Source organism: Dama dama, chromosome 8 (assembly GCF_033118175.1).
Source record: "Dama dama isolate Ldn47 chromosome 8, ASM3311817v1, whole genome shotgun sequence".
Taxonomy (NCBI): Eukaryota; Metazoa; Chordata; class Mammalia; order Artiodactyla; family Cervidae; genus Dama; species Dama dama.
In genome coordinates, this window is record NC_083688.1 from 19,659,066 (window position 1) to 19,674,217 (window position 15,152).

Genomic DNA, 15,152 nt, shown 5'->3' on the forward strand with positions numbered 1-15,152 from the left:
CCTACAGTGGAGATTAAGTAAGTCAGTGTACAAACCTCACAGCACACTCCATGCCCTGTTTCATTTAATGTTTCAAATGTCAGAACCGCATTCCAGATAGGCTGCAAAGAACCAAAACTCATTCACATTTGATCAGATAAAACAAGTTTACTCAAAGTGAAGAGCAGCTCTTAAAAACTTTATGGGAACCTGGGCTGCAAACAGGAAGTCATCCGGGGCCTAGGCAGTCTGATTACCTGTTTCTGAAGGAGAGTGAAAACGTTGGCTTAAAAATCAAGATTCAGAAAACTAAGATCATGGCATCCAGTCCCATCACTTCATGGCAAATAGATGGGGAAACAGTGGCTGACTTTATTTTTTGGGGCTCCAAAATCACTGCAGACTTTATTTTTGGGGGCTCCAAAATCACTGCAGCCATTAAATTAAAAGACACTTACTCCTTGGAAAGAAAGTTATGACCAACCTAGATAGCATATTAAAAAGCAGACAACAAAGGTCCGTCTAGTCAAGTCTATGGTTTTTCCAATAGTCATGCATGGATATGAGAGTTGGACTGTAAAGAAAGCTGAGCACTGAAAAACTGATGCCTTTGAAGTGTGGTGTTGGAGAAGACTCTTGAGAGTCCCTTGGACTGCAAGGAGATCCAACCAGTCCATCCTAAAGGAGATCAGTTCTGGGTGCTCATTGGAAGGACTGATGTTGAAGCTGAAACTCCAATACTTTGGCCACCTGATGCGAAGAGCTGACTCATTTGAAAAGACCCTGATGCTGGGAGAGACTGTGGCAGCGGGGAAGGGGACGACAGAGGATGAGATGATTGGATGGCATCACCAACTCAATGGACTGAGTCTGGGTAGACTCCGGGAGTTGGTGAGGGACAAGGAGGCCTGGCGTGCTGCAGTCCATGGGGTCGCAAAGAGTCAGACATGACTGAGCGACTGAACTGAACTGAAGCCCTTCTCCACGCTCCTACTCCCTGCAAACACATAGTTTACACACATGTCTCATCCCTGTCATGTTTAATCTCAGTACAATTCTTTTCTTCCTGTTTACTTGTTAAGACTGCACACAGCCCAAATACATACTGCCTTTTTGGCTAAGTGACTCATCTTTTCAGTCCAGCCTCTGTGAACCTTAATTCAATTTCATAAAAGAGAGAGGATCTGATTAGTCCCTAGGCCCTAGGCTTAGGCATCCAATCAGCTGCGTTTTGTGGCTTTCCCAGCAGAGGGAGCCTTCCCCCATTTCTTCCTTCAGTAAGGAGAGCAAGAGCTTGGTAAGCAGCCCCTACCTCCTAAACCCATTTATTCATAAATATAATTTGTAAATTATAAACAGCTTTATAAATGTAAGATTCATTATATTAGCCAAGGACAGTAGTCTGAAGAAGGATTATCAACTGCCCTATTTTATCAAATTAAGATGACATATGTAACTTATTTACCCTGTATGTGTAACAAAATAATCACCTGTTTTTTTTTTATACATTATGTCTTTAGTAAGTTTCCATGTTTTAGCGAGCTAAATTTATCAGTTTTACTTTTGTGATTTCTTCCATTGCTTTTAGTCTATAAATTCCTCATACATTTAAATGTTAAAATATGTAGTCAGCTATTTTTTATTAATTTTACAGTAATAACTGCTTTTGTTTTTTGATGTTACCTACAAGTGTATACATCCTTAAACACTGTCATTTAGTTTTTTAGTTATGAAATAATCTGTTTTACAGAGAAGTTGCAATTGTGGTGGAAAGAAATCCCATACATGCTATTTTACCCAGAGTCTAACATCTGCTTTATCATTCCTCTCTCCAAAAAAATTTTTGGAGCCAGTTAAATTATAGATGTAAACCTTTTACCTCTAAATGTGTATCTACTAAAAAAAAAAAAAAGAAGGACATTCTTTTATATAACCATAACACAATTATCAAAATCAGGAAACTAACACTTCATAATATTATCTAATCCACAGACTAACCAATTACCATAATAGTATTCTTAATAGCAAATGGGAAAAGTTCTCCTAGTACAGTATCTGTAACCATCTTGTCTCGTTAGTATCCCTTAATCAGGAACAGCTTCTTAGCCTGTTTTTGTCTTTAATGACCTTGACATCTCTGAACAGTATAAGCAAGTTATTTTATGTTTCTAAATTTAGGTTTCTCATAATTAAATTTATGTTATGCATTTTGGGAAGGAATACCACATCAGTGATGTTGTTTCCTTCCCAGTGCATCATATCAGGAAGCACATGATGTCAATTTGCCCCGTTCCTGGTGATGCCAACTTTAATCATTTGGTTAAAATGATATAGGCCATAGGACTTCCCTGGTGGTCCAGTGATTAAGACTGCACTTCCACTTCAGGGAGTGTAGAGTCCATCTCTGCTCAGGGAACTAAGATTCCACATGCCATGTGGTGCGGCCAAAAAACAACTGAAAGACCCCCCCAAAAAAAAGATATAGCCTACATTTTCCCATAGTAAAGTCACTATTTTTCCCTTTAAGCTTAGTAAGTATCTTGTAGGGAAATACTCTGAGACTACTAATTGTATTTTTATAGCTTTCTTTATGGCTTCTTAACTAAAATTTTTCTGAAATTTATTTTGGCATACCATGTCAGTTAACATTTTAACTGACTCTGCATTTATTGAATAACCAATTCCTTTCACACAAGACTGAATTTTGTAATAACTTCATATACATATTTACTATATATATAGACTATAGTATATCTCAGGATCTATTTTTACAGGTCTAGTCTACCACTTCTTGCACTAGTTTCAGACTGCTGTAATTAATGACTTCAAGTTTATATTGCAAATTACTTCCTATAAACAGAGCTATGTTTAGTATCTACTAGAGGCAATCCTATTTACTCTTCCCTTCGTAAATTTTTTCCAGCTGGTTTTACTTTTTTGATCTTTTGAATAAACTTTAGAATCATTTTCTTAAAAAGGTAAAAAAAAAAAATTCCCACCAATGTTTTGGTTTCATTTGTTCTAAACTTAATTTGTGAAGGCTCTTAGAGCAAAGCATTCTTATTCCCTAAGACAGTATGAATCTGATAAGCAAGCTTGCCAAGAAGGAAAAATTACCAAAGGTTTATGTTTCTCTCTCTACAGAGCAAGTTTTACATTTTTTACATTCCTAAAATATAACAAGAACACGGAGGTAAGCAAAGGAGTAGAATGGGCAAGATGGTCTGATATTTCATTTAGAACTGAATATTAAGTTTTATTTACTTGTTCTGATACGAAGTAAGAACTGTTCTCAGATTATCAATGGTTTAGGGACAGCACCAGCACCAGAGGGCTCTACCTCCAGCATGAACAGGACTCACCCATTGTTCAGCCTCATCGGAGGCTCAATGATAGCGATTGATTTAGACGGACACTCTATTGTCTGGTTGTCCTGGTGACTGAAGGCATGCATTTGCCAGGCAGCTGACTAAGGTTGGGAATGTAGCCGTTGGCAAAGGAACAGAGAGATGAACTGGCCCAAATGCAAAACAAGTCTCTGAAGTAAGCTTGATCTGTACCATATTCTACATAAATCAATCATGAGAAGAAGATATATTTAGTTTTCTTGGAATATTTGCAAATAGATGGTTCACAGGTTAATATAAAAAGAGAAAAAGGAATATTTAGACAAAGTCCTTCTAAGTAAAAATGGGATCTGCAGAAGTGGTAAGTTATAAGTAGGTTTCCAAAAAGATTACCTAACTGTCCAAAGGGGACAACTGAACATCAACAAGAATAACTGCTACTGACCAAAATAAATAATTTCACAGTGACACAAACACACACACAAACACACACACCAGCTGCTCATCTGTTACAGAGCTAACTCATTTTGAAAACAGTTCAATATTGAGGGGGCTTCCCAGGTAGCGCAGTGGTAAAGAATCCGCCTGCCAGTGCAGGAGACATAGGAGTCAGGGGTTCAATCCCTGGGTAAGAAAGATCCCCTGAAGTAAGAAACGGCAATGAACTCCACTATTCTTGCCCGGAAAATTCCATGGACAGGGGAGTCTGGTGGGCTACAATCCATGGAGTCAGAAAGTCGGACATGACTGAGCGACTAAGCACAAGTGAGCAAATACTGAGGACCACAAATGGCTTTATCTGTGTGCACTGTATCTGATATTTTTTTTTCTACTGATATAAGAAATAGTTTTAATGTATTTCTTTTGACTCCTCAAAAGCTTTACTGATATACCATATAATTCACCTATTTGTACCATTTAATGTTTTTAGTATATTCACAAGAGTTGTGATACTATCACAACCAAATTTTAGGATATTTAACATCACCAGAAGAAAGCCCACACCCATTAGCAGTTGCTCTGTACTAACCCCATGTCTTAGGCAACCCTGTTGTTCAGACACTCAGTTGTGTCTGACTGTGACCCCATGGACAGCAGCATGTCAGGCTTCCCAGTCCTTCACCACCTCCCGGAGCTTGCTCAAACTCATGTCCATTGAGTCAGTGATGCCATCCAACCATCTTCTCCTCTATCGCAATATTAATATACTTTTAACAACAATAAAACTACTGTGCTAATGTAACCAACTTGTATTGTAGAAATAACTGTATTTTCTAAAAAATAAAAAGAGTGACACTGCTTTACGTCTTTACAAATTTCATTAGTACCTGGTTAAACAGAAGAAAGTTGATTTCTCATCAGCTGCTGCATTTTTATATTATGCAGCTTCTGGAAAACTCCACTGTATATTCATAACAGTGGGAGTAAACACCACAAACCAAGTCTGAGAATTATTATTTAAAACATCTTGACCTTATAGAACCCCTGTAAAGGTCTCAAGGATTTCCCTCTCACAGGATCCTAGACTAAGTTACCAAGTTATCACCATTTTACCATTCCTACTAAATGGATATAGACAGAGTATTAGCCAACATATACACAAACACAAAAATGTCTCTCCACAAAAGAACACAACACCCAACCTATGAGACACCAAGTCTTCTCCCTTCCCTCAGTCAAACGTAAATCTTAGACATCTACTAGATCTGACTATCAATTTACAGGTAACTGAGATGACAGACGAACACTGACACTTCATGAATGGAATCAGCAAAATCCTGACAGTGGGAAACTACTGAAGAAATTACTCAGCTGACAGGGGAAAAGAGAAGGGGGGAGAGAAGAACAAGAGTGAAAAACAGAAGGGGAAACCTACAGAATGAAGAAGACTTAAAAGACAAGCAGAGCAGATTCCACTTCCAATAATGTCAGAGTAGCTCATTAAAAAAAAAAAAAACCTCCCAGAAATTAACAACTATAAACTCAGCAAACATTAGAAAATTTATCAGAAGATATTAGAAAACAACCACAAGTAAACAGAATTCGGAGAGGAGTCAACACCTGGAAGAAACAGCTCTAGGTATTTGCCTTTTTTAAGGATCATCATTTGAAAGCAGGCCTCTGCCAAGCAGAGTTGTCAAAACTCAAGGAGAAATCCCCAAACCTTAAAGCTTAAAGACAGAGTTCATAACCACAGCATCCAGAAAGTGAAGGTATGTCCAAAATGACAAGAGCTACAAGATTTGCATAACGACGTTGCCTGAAACTCTGGCTCACCCTTGACCTTGGCATCCTCAGGAATGATTCAAAGCAGTTCAATTAAGGACAGAAAAGAACTGAGCAGAGATTTCAAAGGGCTCCCACCAAGAGAGGCAGAGTTTGCTAAAGCAAAATGTGAACAAAACTAACAAACAAATGAATACTTTCTGGACAAACAAAACAGAATCCAGAAGCTCTACAACCAACATTTCCAGTGTTCTACATATAATCCAAAACCGCTATATATCCCAAAAGAAACAAGAGAGTGTGATCCATATTCAAAATAAAAGGCAAACAGTAGGTCTCTGTTGATTATCTATTTTAAATATTGTAGCATATATATGTTAATCTCAAATTCTTAATTTATCCCTCCCCACCACCTTTCCCCTTTGGTAACCATAAATTTGTTTTCTAAGGCTGTAAGTCTGTTTCTGCTTTGTAAATAAGTTCATTTGTATCATTTTTTTTTAGATTCTACGTGTAAGTGATATCCCATGATAAATCTTTCCGATTTATTTCACTTAGTGCAATAATCTCTAGGTCCATCTATGTTGCTACAAATGGCGTTATTTCCTTCTTTTTTATGGCGGAGTAGTATTCCACCGTGTATATGTACCAATCTTCTTTATCCACTCATCTACCAATTGATACTGAGGCTGCTTCCATGTCTTGACTATTGTGAATAGTGCTGCTATGAGCAGAGGAGAGCTGTATCTTTTTGAATTATAGTTTTGTCAGAATATGTGTCTAGGAGAGGAATTGCTGGATCATATGGCAACTCTACTTATAGTTTTTTGAGGACCTCCTACAGTTTTCCAAAGTGACTGCACCAATTTACATTTCCACCAACAGTGTAGGAGGGTTCCCTTTTTTCCATACCCTTTTCAGTATTTGTTACTTGTAGAACAAAAAAAGCACATTCTGATTTTATTTATATGAGTATGAATAAAAATCAAAACAGTGGCTGCCTCTGGAAAAGGGAGCGACTGAATAGGAAGAGATATCAGGGGAACTTTGGGGATAATGGTCATGTTCGTATCTTTACAGGACTCGGGGTCACCAAACTGGATACATTAGTCAAAACTCTTTCAAAGTTACACATCAGACTTTTACATTCACTGTAAGTAAATTATTCCTCAAAAAAATCTTACTGAATTTGAATCAACAATATACAAAAGATTTAGGAGTGATATGAACTAATTTTGCAACCTACTGTGAAATTCAAGAAAAATGTTAAGACAGGTGGACAAATGGAGACACATATATTTGCTAGTGCAAATATGGCAGTGTTCAATATATCTACATAATTATAAGTTGTATGAATTTCTCATAATAAAACATTGGGAGGTATGGGGCAGAAGACAATCAAATACAGCCACTGTGCTATGGCTTGAAGCAGCCTCTGCCAGGGACAAGACCTTGCTATGACCATCCATGAGACAGGGTTCTAAGGACAAGGGAGCAGATATCCAAGCAGCCCCCCACCAAACAGAGCAGTTACTGCACTCACACTGCCAGAAGACTTAGCCCACCCTCAGGAAGACTTAAAAGCTGCATTATGCAGCACAGTCCAGGTCAGGTTCTGCCAGAAGATGAGCCACCCCCACGCTTGGAAAAATCCTAGCATCACAGGCCAGTATGAGATCATCCTTAAGGAACTGGTGAAGCCCATGGTCCAGGAGAAAACTGATGAAAGATACTACCCTAAATCTCCATTAAATTCCTACTGGGTATGACCTCTGGCTTCTTCTACAAAAGCTGATCTTGCCTGTACAGGATGGCCTGAATTTCATAAAACAGAACACAAAAATCTTCAATGTCATCACCAATTCCTCAAAAATCTATGGCCCCAGAGTTTAAGGTCCTTCTTACCAGCTTATAAAGCACCCCATATCCAGATGGCATCCTCTGTTGCCAAGAATGCCTAGCAACCAACTAGCGTTCCCTGCTCTGTAGCAAGAATTCAACATCAATTTTCAGGAGTCTGGTTAGCAGGTAATGCTGGAGCAATGGAAGATTCCCGTGAAAGAGAACAACTCAATGTGTAATAGAAGATTCATGTGAAAGACAACAACTCAATATGTACCAGGGGAATGTATACTACAAGTTTGACTTCAAGGCTCAGAATTCACCTCAACTGGTATGTTTCCCAGGGACTTGAGCTGGCAGGGCCCCTGGTTACAGGGTATCCAGCCCCACAGTAACCAACTGGTCTGAGGTTCCCACTGTCCTGGCACAAACCTGGCTCTATCCCACAGACCAAGTGGTACAGGTCCCAGGAAGTTGCCTGGTTCCAGTCAGAACTATGCAAGCCCAACTCTGACCCATCTAACCTCCAATACTTTGTCAGTTTCAAAACCCATATTAACCACTCATTAACGTGTAAGCCTTACTTGAAATCTCTACTTAAACATATGCCTAAGGGAAGAAAAAAACTGAAAATTATGAAATAAAAGGAAATATGCACACTGGCGAGATAATTGAAAGTGAAAGTTGCTCAGTAGTGTCTGACTCTTTGTAACCCTATGGAATTCTCCAGGCCAGAATACTAGAGTGGGTAACCTTTCCCTTCTCCAGGGGCTCTTCCCAACCCAGGGATCAAACTCAGGTCTCCCACACTGCAGACGGATTCTTTGTCAGCTGAGCCACAGGGGGAGCCTAGACAATTAGATTACCATTAATTTTTATGGATGTGAAAATGGTATGGAGTTATATATTTTTTTAATTCTTTCTTCAAAGATAACATCTAGTTCATGAATTTATAGAGGAAATTGTACGTCTCAGACCCATTTCACATAATAAAAAAGGAACAGGAGTTTGTTATATTATCTACTTGTGTAGCTATATGGGAATCTCCATAACAAAAAGTTTAAAAAAAAAGAAGGAATAATTTATATTTTTAATTAGATTCAAACAAATCTGTTTCCTTTTTTTAAGTAACATTTATGGCAAAAAAGAAACAAACAAGAAAAGCTGGGAGACAGATGACAGGAAGTGAGAATGACTGAAGCAAACAGTTAGAAGCAAATAAATAATATGACCTTGGATACCAAAGCAATAAAAAGCTAAATAAATGCTCAGAGTAGTTACATAAACTATTATCAATCTCCTTCTACAATACCCTTTGGGTTTTCAGTAATCATTCAAAAAGATCCACATGTTATAGTATGTACAAGACAAATAATAACATTTCCTACATTCTTTTTGTTAATCAGTATTAGATATTTCTCTGAAAGCCAACAACTAATACCGAAGAATGCACCATGAATATTTAAAGATTACTATGTCACTACCGATTTGATTCAGAATTTTAAGAAACTCTTAACACCTCGCATTTCTTTTAAAATAGAAGCCAGATTTAAAATGTTTCTTCACAAATATGTAGAAACTGAAAAAAAAAAAAAAAGCCTATTAAATAATAGCATGTGTTTCAATATTTTAGCTGGATGGTTTTAAACCTCAAGTATCTCACTAGAAAGCCATTCTCCCAAATAATTCCATATTTTTAGTCTAAAATTGTTTGAAATGTTATATTATTACTGAATTATCTTTCCATACTGATCAATACCATCATATTGACTACAGTTCTGCAAAAACCTGCCTACACTAAACTAACTGAATTCAGTTCAAAGCACATCATTTTCCTACATGGTACCCCCCCACCCCCACCCCACCCTGAGCTTAGAAATCAATAAGAAAGTGTATTTGCACTTAAACTGACATCTTTTATCTACATAGTACATTGGTTTTCAAAATGTTTTCACATGTACTACTTTCAAATCAACCTCATGAAATAGGCAGGACAGGTACTTCCCATGAGTGCAAAGGAAAATGAAGTTCAGGGAAACGCACTTCTCTCAGGCTGTAACAAGGCTTATCAATCGGTGGTGCTGAAACTTGACTGCAGATTATTCTGAGTCCAGACTCAATGGAACCTTCAGTTATCATACTGGTTGTCTCAAAAGATGGTCGACAGCATCAGCAACACAATCACATGGGGCTTCTGGCTGAAAAAGCAGACACTCCTGTATCCCACACCCAGGGTCAGAATCTCCGATGGAGTAAAGCCCAGGAATTTTTATAAAAATTAAAATAATACATATACACACACACACATTCTCACAGCCTAGGTGTAATGATACAGTATTTAAGATTATGCCATGGAAATGTCTTTATGTTTTGAGGGTAGTAAGATCAATATAGAAGAAACTGTGACAGAAAAAAAAAAAAAAACCTGTGTAAAATCTTATAGTCAAATATATTTTTATAAAAGTTTAAAGTATGAAGGGGTAGTTTGGTCCCTGTGTGCTAAAATACTCCTGAAAGACTTGATGGAAGGGTAAAAACCGATAGGTCTTGGAACAGATGAATGACAAATGAACAACTTGAGCAAGATGTCAAAAAAACTGGGATATGAACAGCATATATAAGAAACAAACCAGAAATCACTGGGGTTTAAACATTTCTATTGATAATGAAGAAAGTTAACTAGGAAAAGAAGCAAGGTTATAAAAGGATTTACAATGAGAACTGGAATTTCATAGGTCAGGAGTCTTCAATCAACCAACTGCAGATCAAATTGGGCCACTGGCCTGTTTTTGTACTGCCCTTGATAATTTGGTTTATATATGTTTAAAGGGCTACTTTAAAAAAAAAAAAAAAGTTTGTTTTCAAGCAAGAATATACCATAGGCAGTTGACCTACAAAACTTACAATATTTACTATTTGTGCCAACCTCTGCACAGGCAGTTAGGAGTAAACCCTGGAGTAATGAGGATGTAACTTAATTCTGCCACTCAATAAAGATATTTAATATGCCATTACTAAAATAATTACCAAATTTTACTAATATTATTTAGGCTCAGCATATAGTTAAAATGCTCCAAGAGTTTAAATACTCAACCTAAATATTAATGTAACTGATATACTACCAGATTCTAAGAAAACTGAAAAAATCCTCCAAAAAACCATTGTGAGCAAGAAGTGAAAAAAAAAAAAACATTGTTAACCCTCCTGTAACTTCTACTACACCTCAGGTTCTGATTCAATAAACATTTGAATATCATTCTACAAGAAGTATGCTGGGAACTATCATGGTTGCTTAAACTCAAAGCATTCCACCCTTTCTACAGTAAGATACTGTCACTATTTTACACTTGTAGAAATTGAGGCTCAGAGGTAATCTGACCAATGTTCTCAACCCTCCAAGTTCAAATCCAATCTTTTCTGCACAAGACCACTGAACTTCAAGTAAACTTAACAAGTTTAGTCCAAATTTTATCAATTTCTGTACAGAGTTGCAGTTTGGGATAGATCATCTGATTTTTAATCAAACTTAAATGAATGTAACACTTTGAAGCTACATAATAGTTCCATGCCCTGATTCAGGATTCATTCAAAAGTTCACTCTCTTTACTGTGACAATGGCCTGCAGGCTCTTTCAGATATTGGCCTTCCACTTTACAGAGTCCACTATTCTGTACTGAGAGTGACCATGACTTATTACAGGTTATAAGACAAGATGATTTAGGAAATAACCAGTAGTGTCCTGTTTAACATCATAACAGATTGAGTCTAATACCATAAAATGATACCTGAATATTCCAGCAAAATTGTCACAGCATGTGAATTTGAAATTTAAAATGTTTTTAAGATATCAGAATACTTTTCTTTGTGGCAGTGCTTATTTCTGATTATAAAATAGCTCCAATCTTTCCCAAAGATGCAATTCAACTACCCAAAAGGCCTTGAAGTGCTATCTCATAAAATAAGGCTTATTTAAGCCAAAGTATAACATCTTAAAAAAAAAATACTGTCTCCATAATCCCAAGCATCTACAATTCTAAACTGAAGCCCTTTCTCACTCTTACCCAAAATCTTACCCAAAAATAGAACTGGGGAGAAAAAAAAAGATTTTTATTGTCACTCTGTCCCCCACTAGACTGAAAACTTTACATAAGGGCAGGAATCACAGGCAGTACCCCAGTACCCAAAGACAATCCCGGACACAACAATAGGTGATTAATAAATCTCTGCTTCAGGAATGAAGAATGAGTCGATCATGCATATTGACTAGGGAAAAGCACAACTTACCTTATGGGTCTACCACTTTGGAAGGATTTTTTTTAAAAGCTTTAGTTTCTGGTTTGGGGGTTATGTTTTGAATCTAGCATAAAGATGACCAAATACTGTCAATCAACGCATGATTTTATTTCTACATGTAGAGTGCATGCCTGTGAAGCATCAGCAGTAACCCTTTTACTCAGTCCTGAAATGTAGTTAGGAAGGTTAATTTATTACTAGGGAAAAAAAAAAACTGTATGGCTCAAAATAAAATTATTCCTACATTTTCCTTTTACTGAGTTAGCTATATAGCACCGGTACCCAGTCTTCTTTCCATTAAGTTTGATAATCAGAAGTTAATCCAATAGTGAAATTCCTCTGATTGACCCACAACACCATAAAAGAGGACATATGGAGTAAACCACTAAAGATTTTTTTAAAATAACATATGATACAAAAGAAAGCATTATGTGATGTGCCAAAAACAGTGGACAATTCTTAAGTTCTGAATGAAAAGTGAAATCTTTCCCAGATATACAAATGCATTAAGTCACTGCACTGATGGTGTCAATGAATGGCTTCCTCTGTCCAAGCCCTCTGCCCTATAACTTGTGGTCCCCTCCCACACTTGATTCTAGACTTGGCAGCATGACTTTCTCTGACAGTAAGTTGTTCACAACTATAATGAAAGCACATAAAACAGATTTACATGCAGATTGACTGTAAAAAGGTTTCTGCCACATACAAATGTCTGGGGGAAAAGTTAAAGCATGTGGAATACAGGATGATTTGGGAATCAACACCTTATGAGTCACCCAGCAACCATGGTGCTTGCCTGCTGCAAATAGTGACAACCAACAAGCCCCTCAGAACGTTAAAACTCTCTTGTGGGGGTAGAAGATCCAAGACTTCTGCCAGTTAATATACATTTTGATCTTTTAACTTCAGACATGAACCAACTCATTCACTAGACATATGACAATACCTTCTTTTAACCCAACATTTACATGACTGAGTATATTCCTTTCCAGACAATGGAGACTTAACACACTGTTCAAATATGGCAACATAATTTGAAATAAAAAATAAACATCTGCATACTTTTCCCTATGCATGTTATACTTAAGATTTAAGTGTATAAGATAAACTGATAATTAGGCACTTGCACTTGAAGTCTATACAATTTTTTACCAAGCTGCATCAATCATCCTGCATTTCATAATACCAATCCTCACCTTCTACATACCTCATAAAACTTTTAAGAATGGAAATTCTGCTAATAGTGTAAGGAATTAAGTATACCTACTCCAATGTTTTGGTTATAAGATGTCTTTAGGGACACAAGAAAGTATGTTTGTCTCCCTTAACAAGTAATTAAGTAGTTGGTAAACTTTCTAGCAGTAAAAACTGTTGGAAATTTCTCTTTGTGCACTGTTTACTCTGCCTGTAGAATCTTTTCCTGCTAGCCTAAGTCCTAGTCACCGTCAAAAGTCAGCAAATACTTCGCCTCCTCCATGAAATCTTCCCAATTCTCTCCTTTCCACATTACTTCTAAACATTCTTATTGTCATCATTAACTACCTAACACAGGGTCATGATTGTCTGTTATGTATCCACCTCCTACCTAGACCATGAGCTCTAAGCCTACTGTATCCAAGTACTAGCACAGTGACTAATAGTGAGGGCTTTAAAGGGACTATTAATTTGCATGACTCTTTTTAGAACTTAAAATTCATAAAGCCATTCCAGTCATCTCTATTGTTTGTATTGTTTCCACTATTTGATATAAAGAGTTGCCTAAGATTTCCTTTCATATTTTCTAAATTTATCTTGATATTACAGTTATAAAAACTATTCCTTCAGAAATCCTATCATACACAACATGAACCTCGTGAACATTATGCCAAGTGAAATAAGCCAGTCACAGAACAGCAAATACTGCATGACTCCCTTTAAGATGAGACACCTAAAACAGTCAAACCCACTGAAGCAGAAAGTAGAATGGTGGCTGCTATTCATCGGCAATGAAGTTTAGTTATGCAAGATGAGTAAGTTCCTAACACTTTGCCTATAGAGTAAGTTCCTAACACTTTGCCTATAGCTAACAATACCACATTTTACACTTGAAAATATTTTAAGAGAGTAAATCTCACATTAAGTGTACTCACCACAATTTCAGAAAAAAAGTTTTTTTAAAGGGTCCTTCAGTTGTAGTATTTTAGGACCAATTTCCACCAAATCTTATCTATTGACAGGTTTGAATGTTTTTTACTTACTTCTCCAATGGATTATTTCTTACCTTTACAGTTCTACTACTATAATTGTATCTGTTATTAGATTTTTAGCATAAGAACAGATGATATTCTTTCATTCCTGACTCCATTCTGATGTCTAAAATTTTGTATTCAAGGCCAAATTCTTTTTTTTTTTCAAGGCCAATTTCTAAGAAAATAATTTAAAATTTGCACTGGTAGGCTAATCTCAAACTTTATACAAACTGTTCAAATTGTCTTTTAATCAAAATACATTTCTACACTTACTGTCATTACACACCTCTGCCTTTTCATCTTGCTTCAGATTTTCCTGTAATATAGAACTTGATTACTCAAGATAATTTTTTATTGGCAAAATTTGGAAACTTAAAAATGTGTGCTACTTCTCTAAATCATGTATTAAAAAATATTTCATAATCTTTACTACTTTAGAACCAAATACACACATGCATCAAAAGTTGGAAAGCAAGTTTAAGACATTACTATAGAAGTGTTAGAGAAAAAAAGAAGCCACGTACAAAATGCTTGCATACATCTTCTGAGGTGGAAAAGAAGACTGGAACTAATAAAATTTGAAGACTTCTTTTCTATTATCAAAAACATGCAAAAAACAAAACATACAACCACTGTAGTACAACTAAAGTAATACTTCCTTTCTAGGAAGTGATTAAACTGTCTTATTAAATAATGGCAATTACTAATCAATTGGGTTGACTGGTTCATCCATGCCCCAAGATTATAAAACATGGTGGCTTTCTGTTAATTTTACAGTTTTTTGTATTTGTTTTAAATAGCAGACCACCACTCTTAATAACAGCAAAACATGAAACTAACACAAGAAAGCAAGTGAAGAGAACAGAATTCCTAGGAGCCCATTAAAGCAGAGTAGAGAGAAGAGGCTCCCCTACAAACCTTGACGTGACTGTTGGGTTCCTCATGCTGCCAGGCTGCCCACCACAACTACTAACCTCCTCCCCACTGAGCACCTACTCAACCCTGCTGTGCCGCGTGTTTGTTCGCTCAGTCGTGTCCAACTCTTTGCGACCCCATGGACTGAAGCACGCCAGGCTCCTCTGCCCACGGGGATTCTCCAGGTAAGAATACTGGAGTAGGTTACCATGCCCCCCTCCAGGGCATGTTCCCAACCCAGCAACTGAACCGGAGTCTCCTGCATTGCAGGCAGATTCTTTACCAGCTGAGCTACCAGGGAAGCAGCTCAACATTAAGCATC

At 37.0% G+C, this 15,152-nt stretch overlaps 1 protein-coding gene across 4 annotated transcripts in view; it reads right to left on the reverse strand.

Moving 5' to 3' along the window:
- Nucleotides 1-15,152, reverse strand: part of AGFG1 (ArfGAP with FG repeats 1) — a 75,397-nt gene that overhangs the window by 36,264 nt on the left and 23,981 nt on the right. The gene's annotated exons all lie outside the window — the stretch shown is intronic.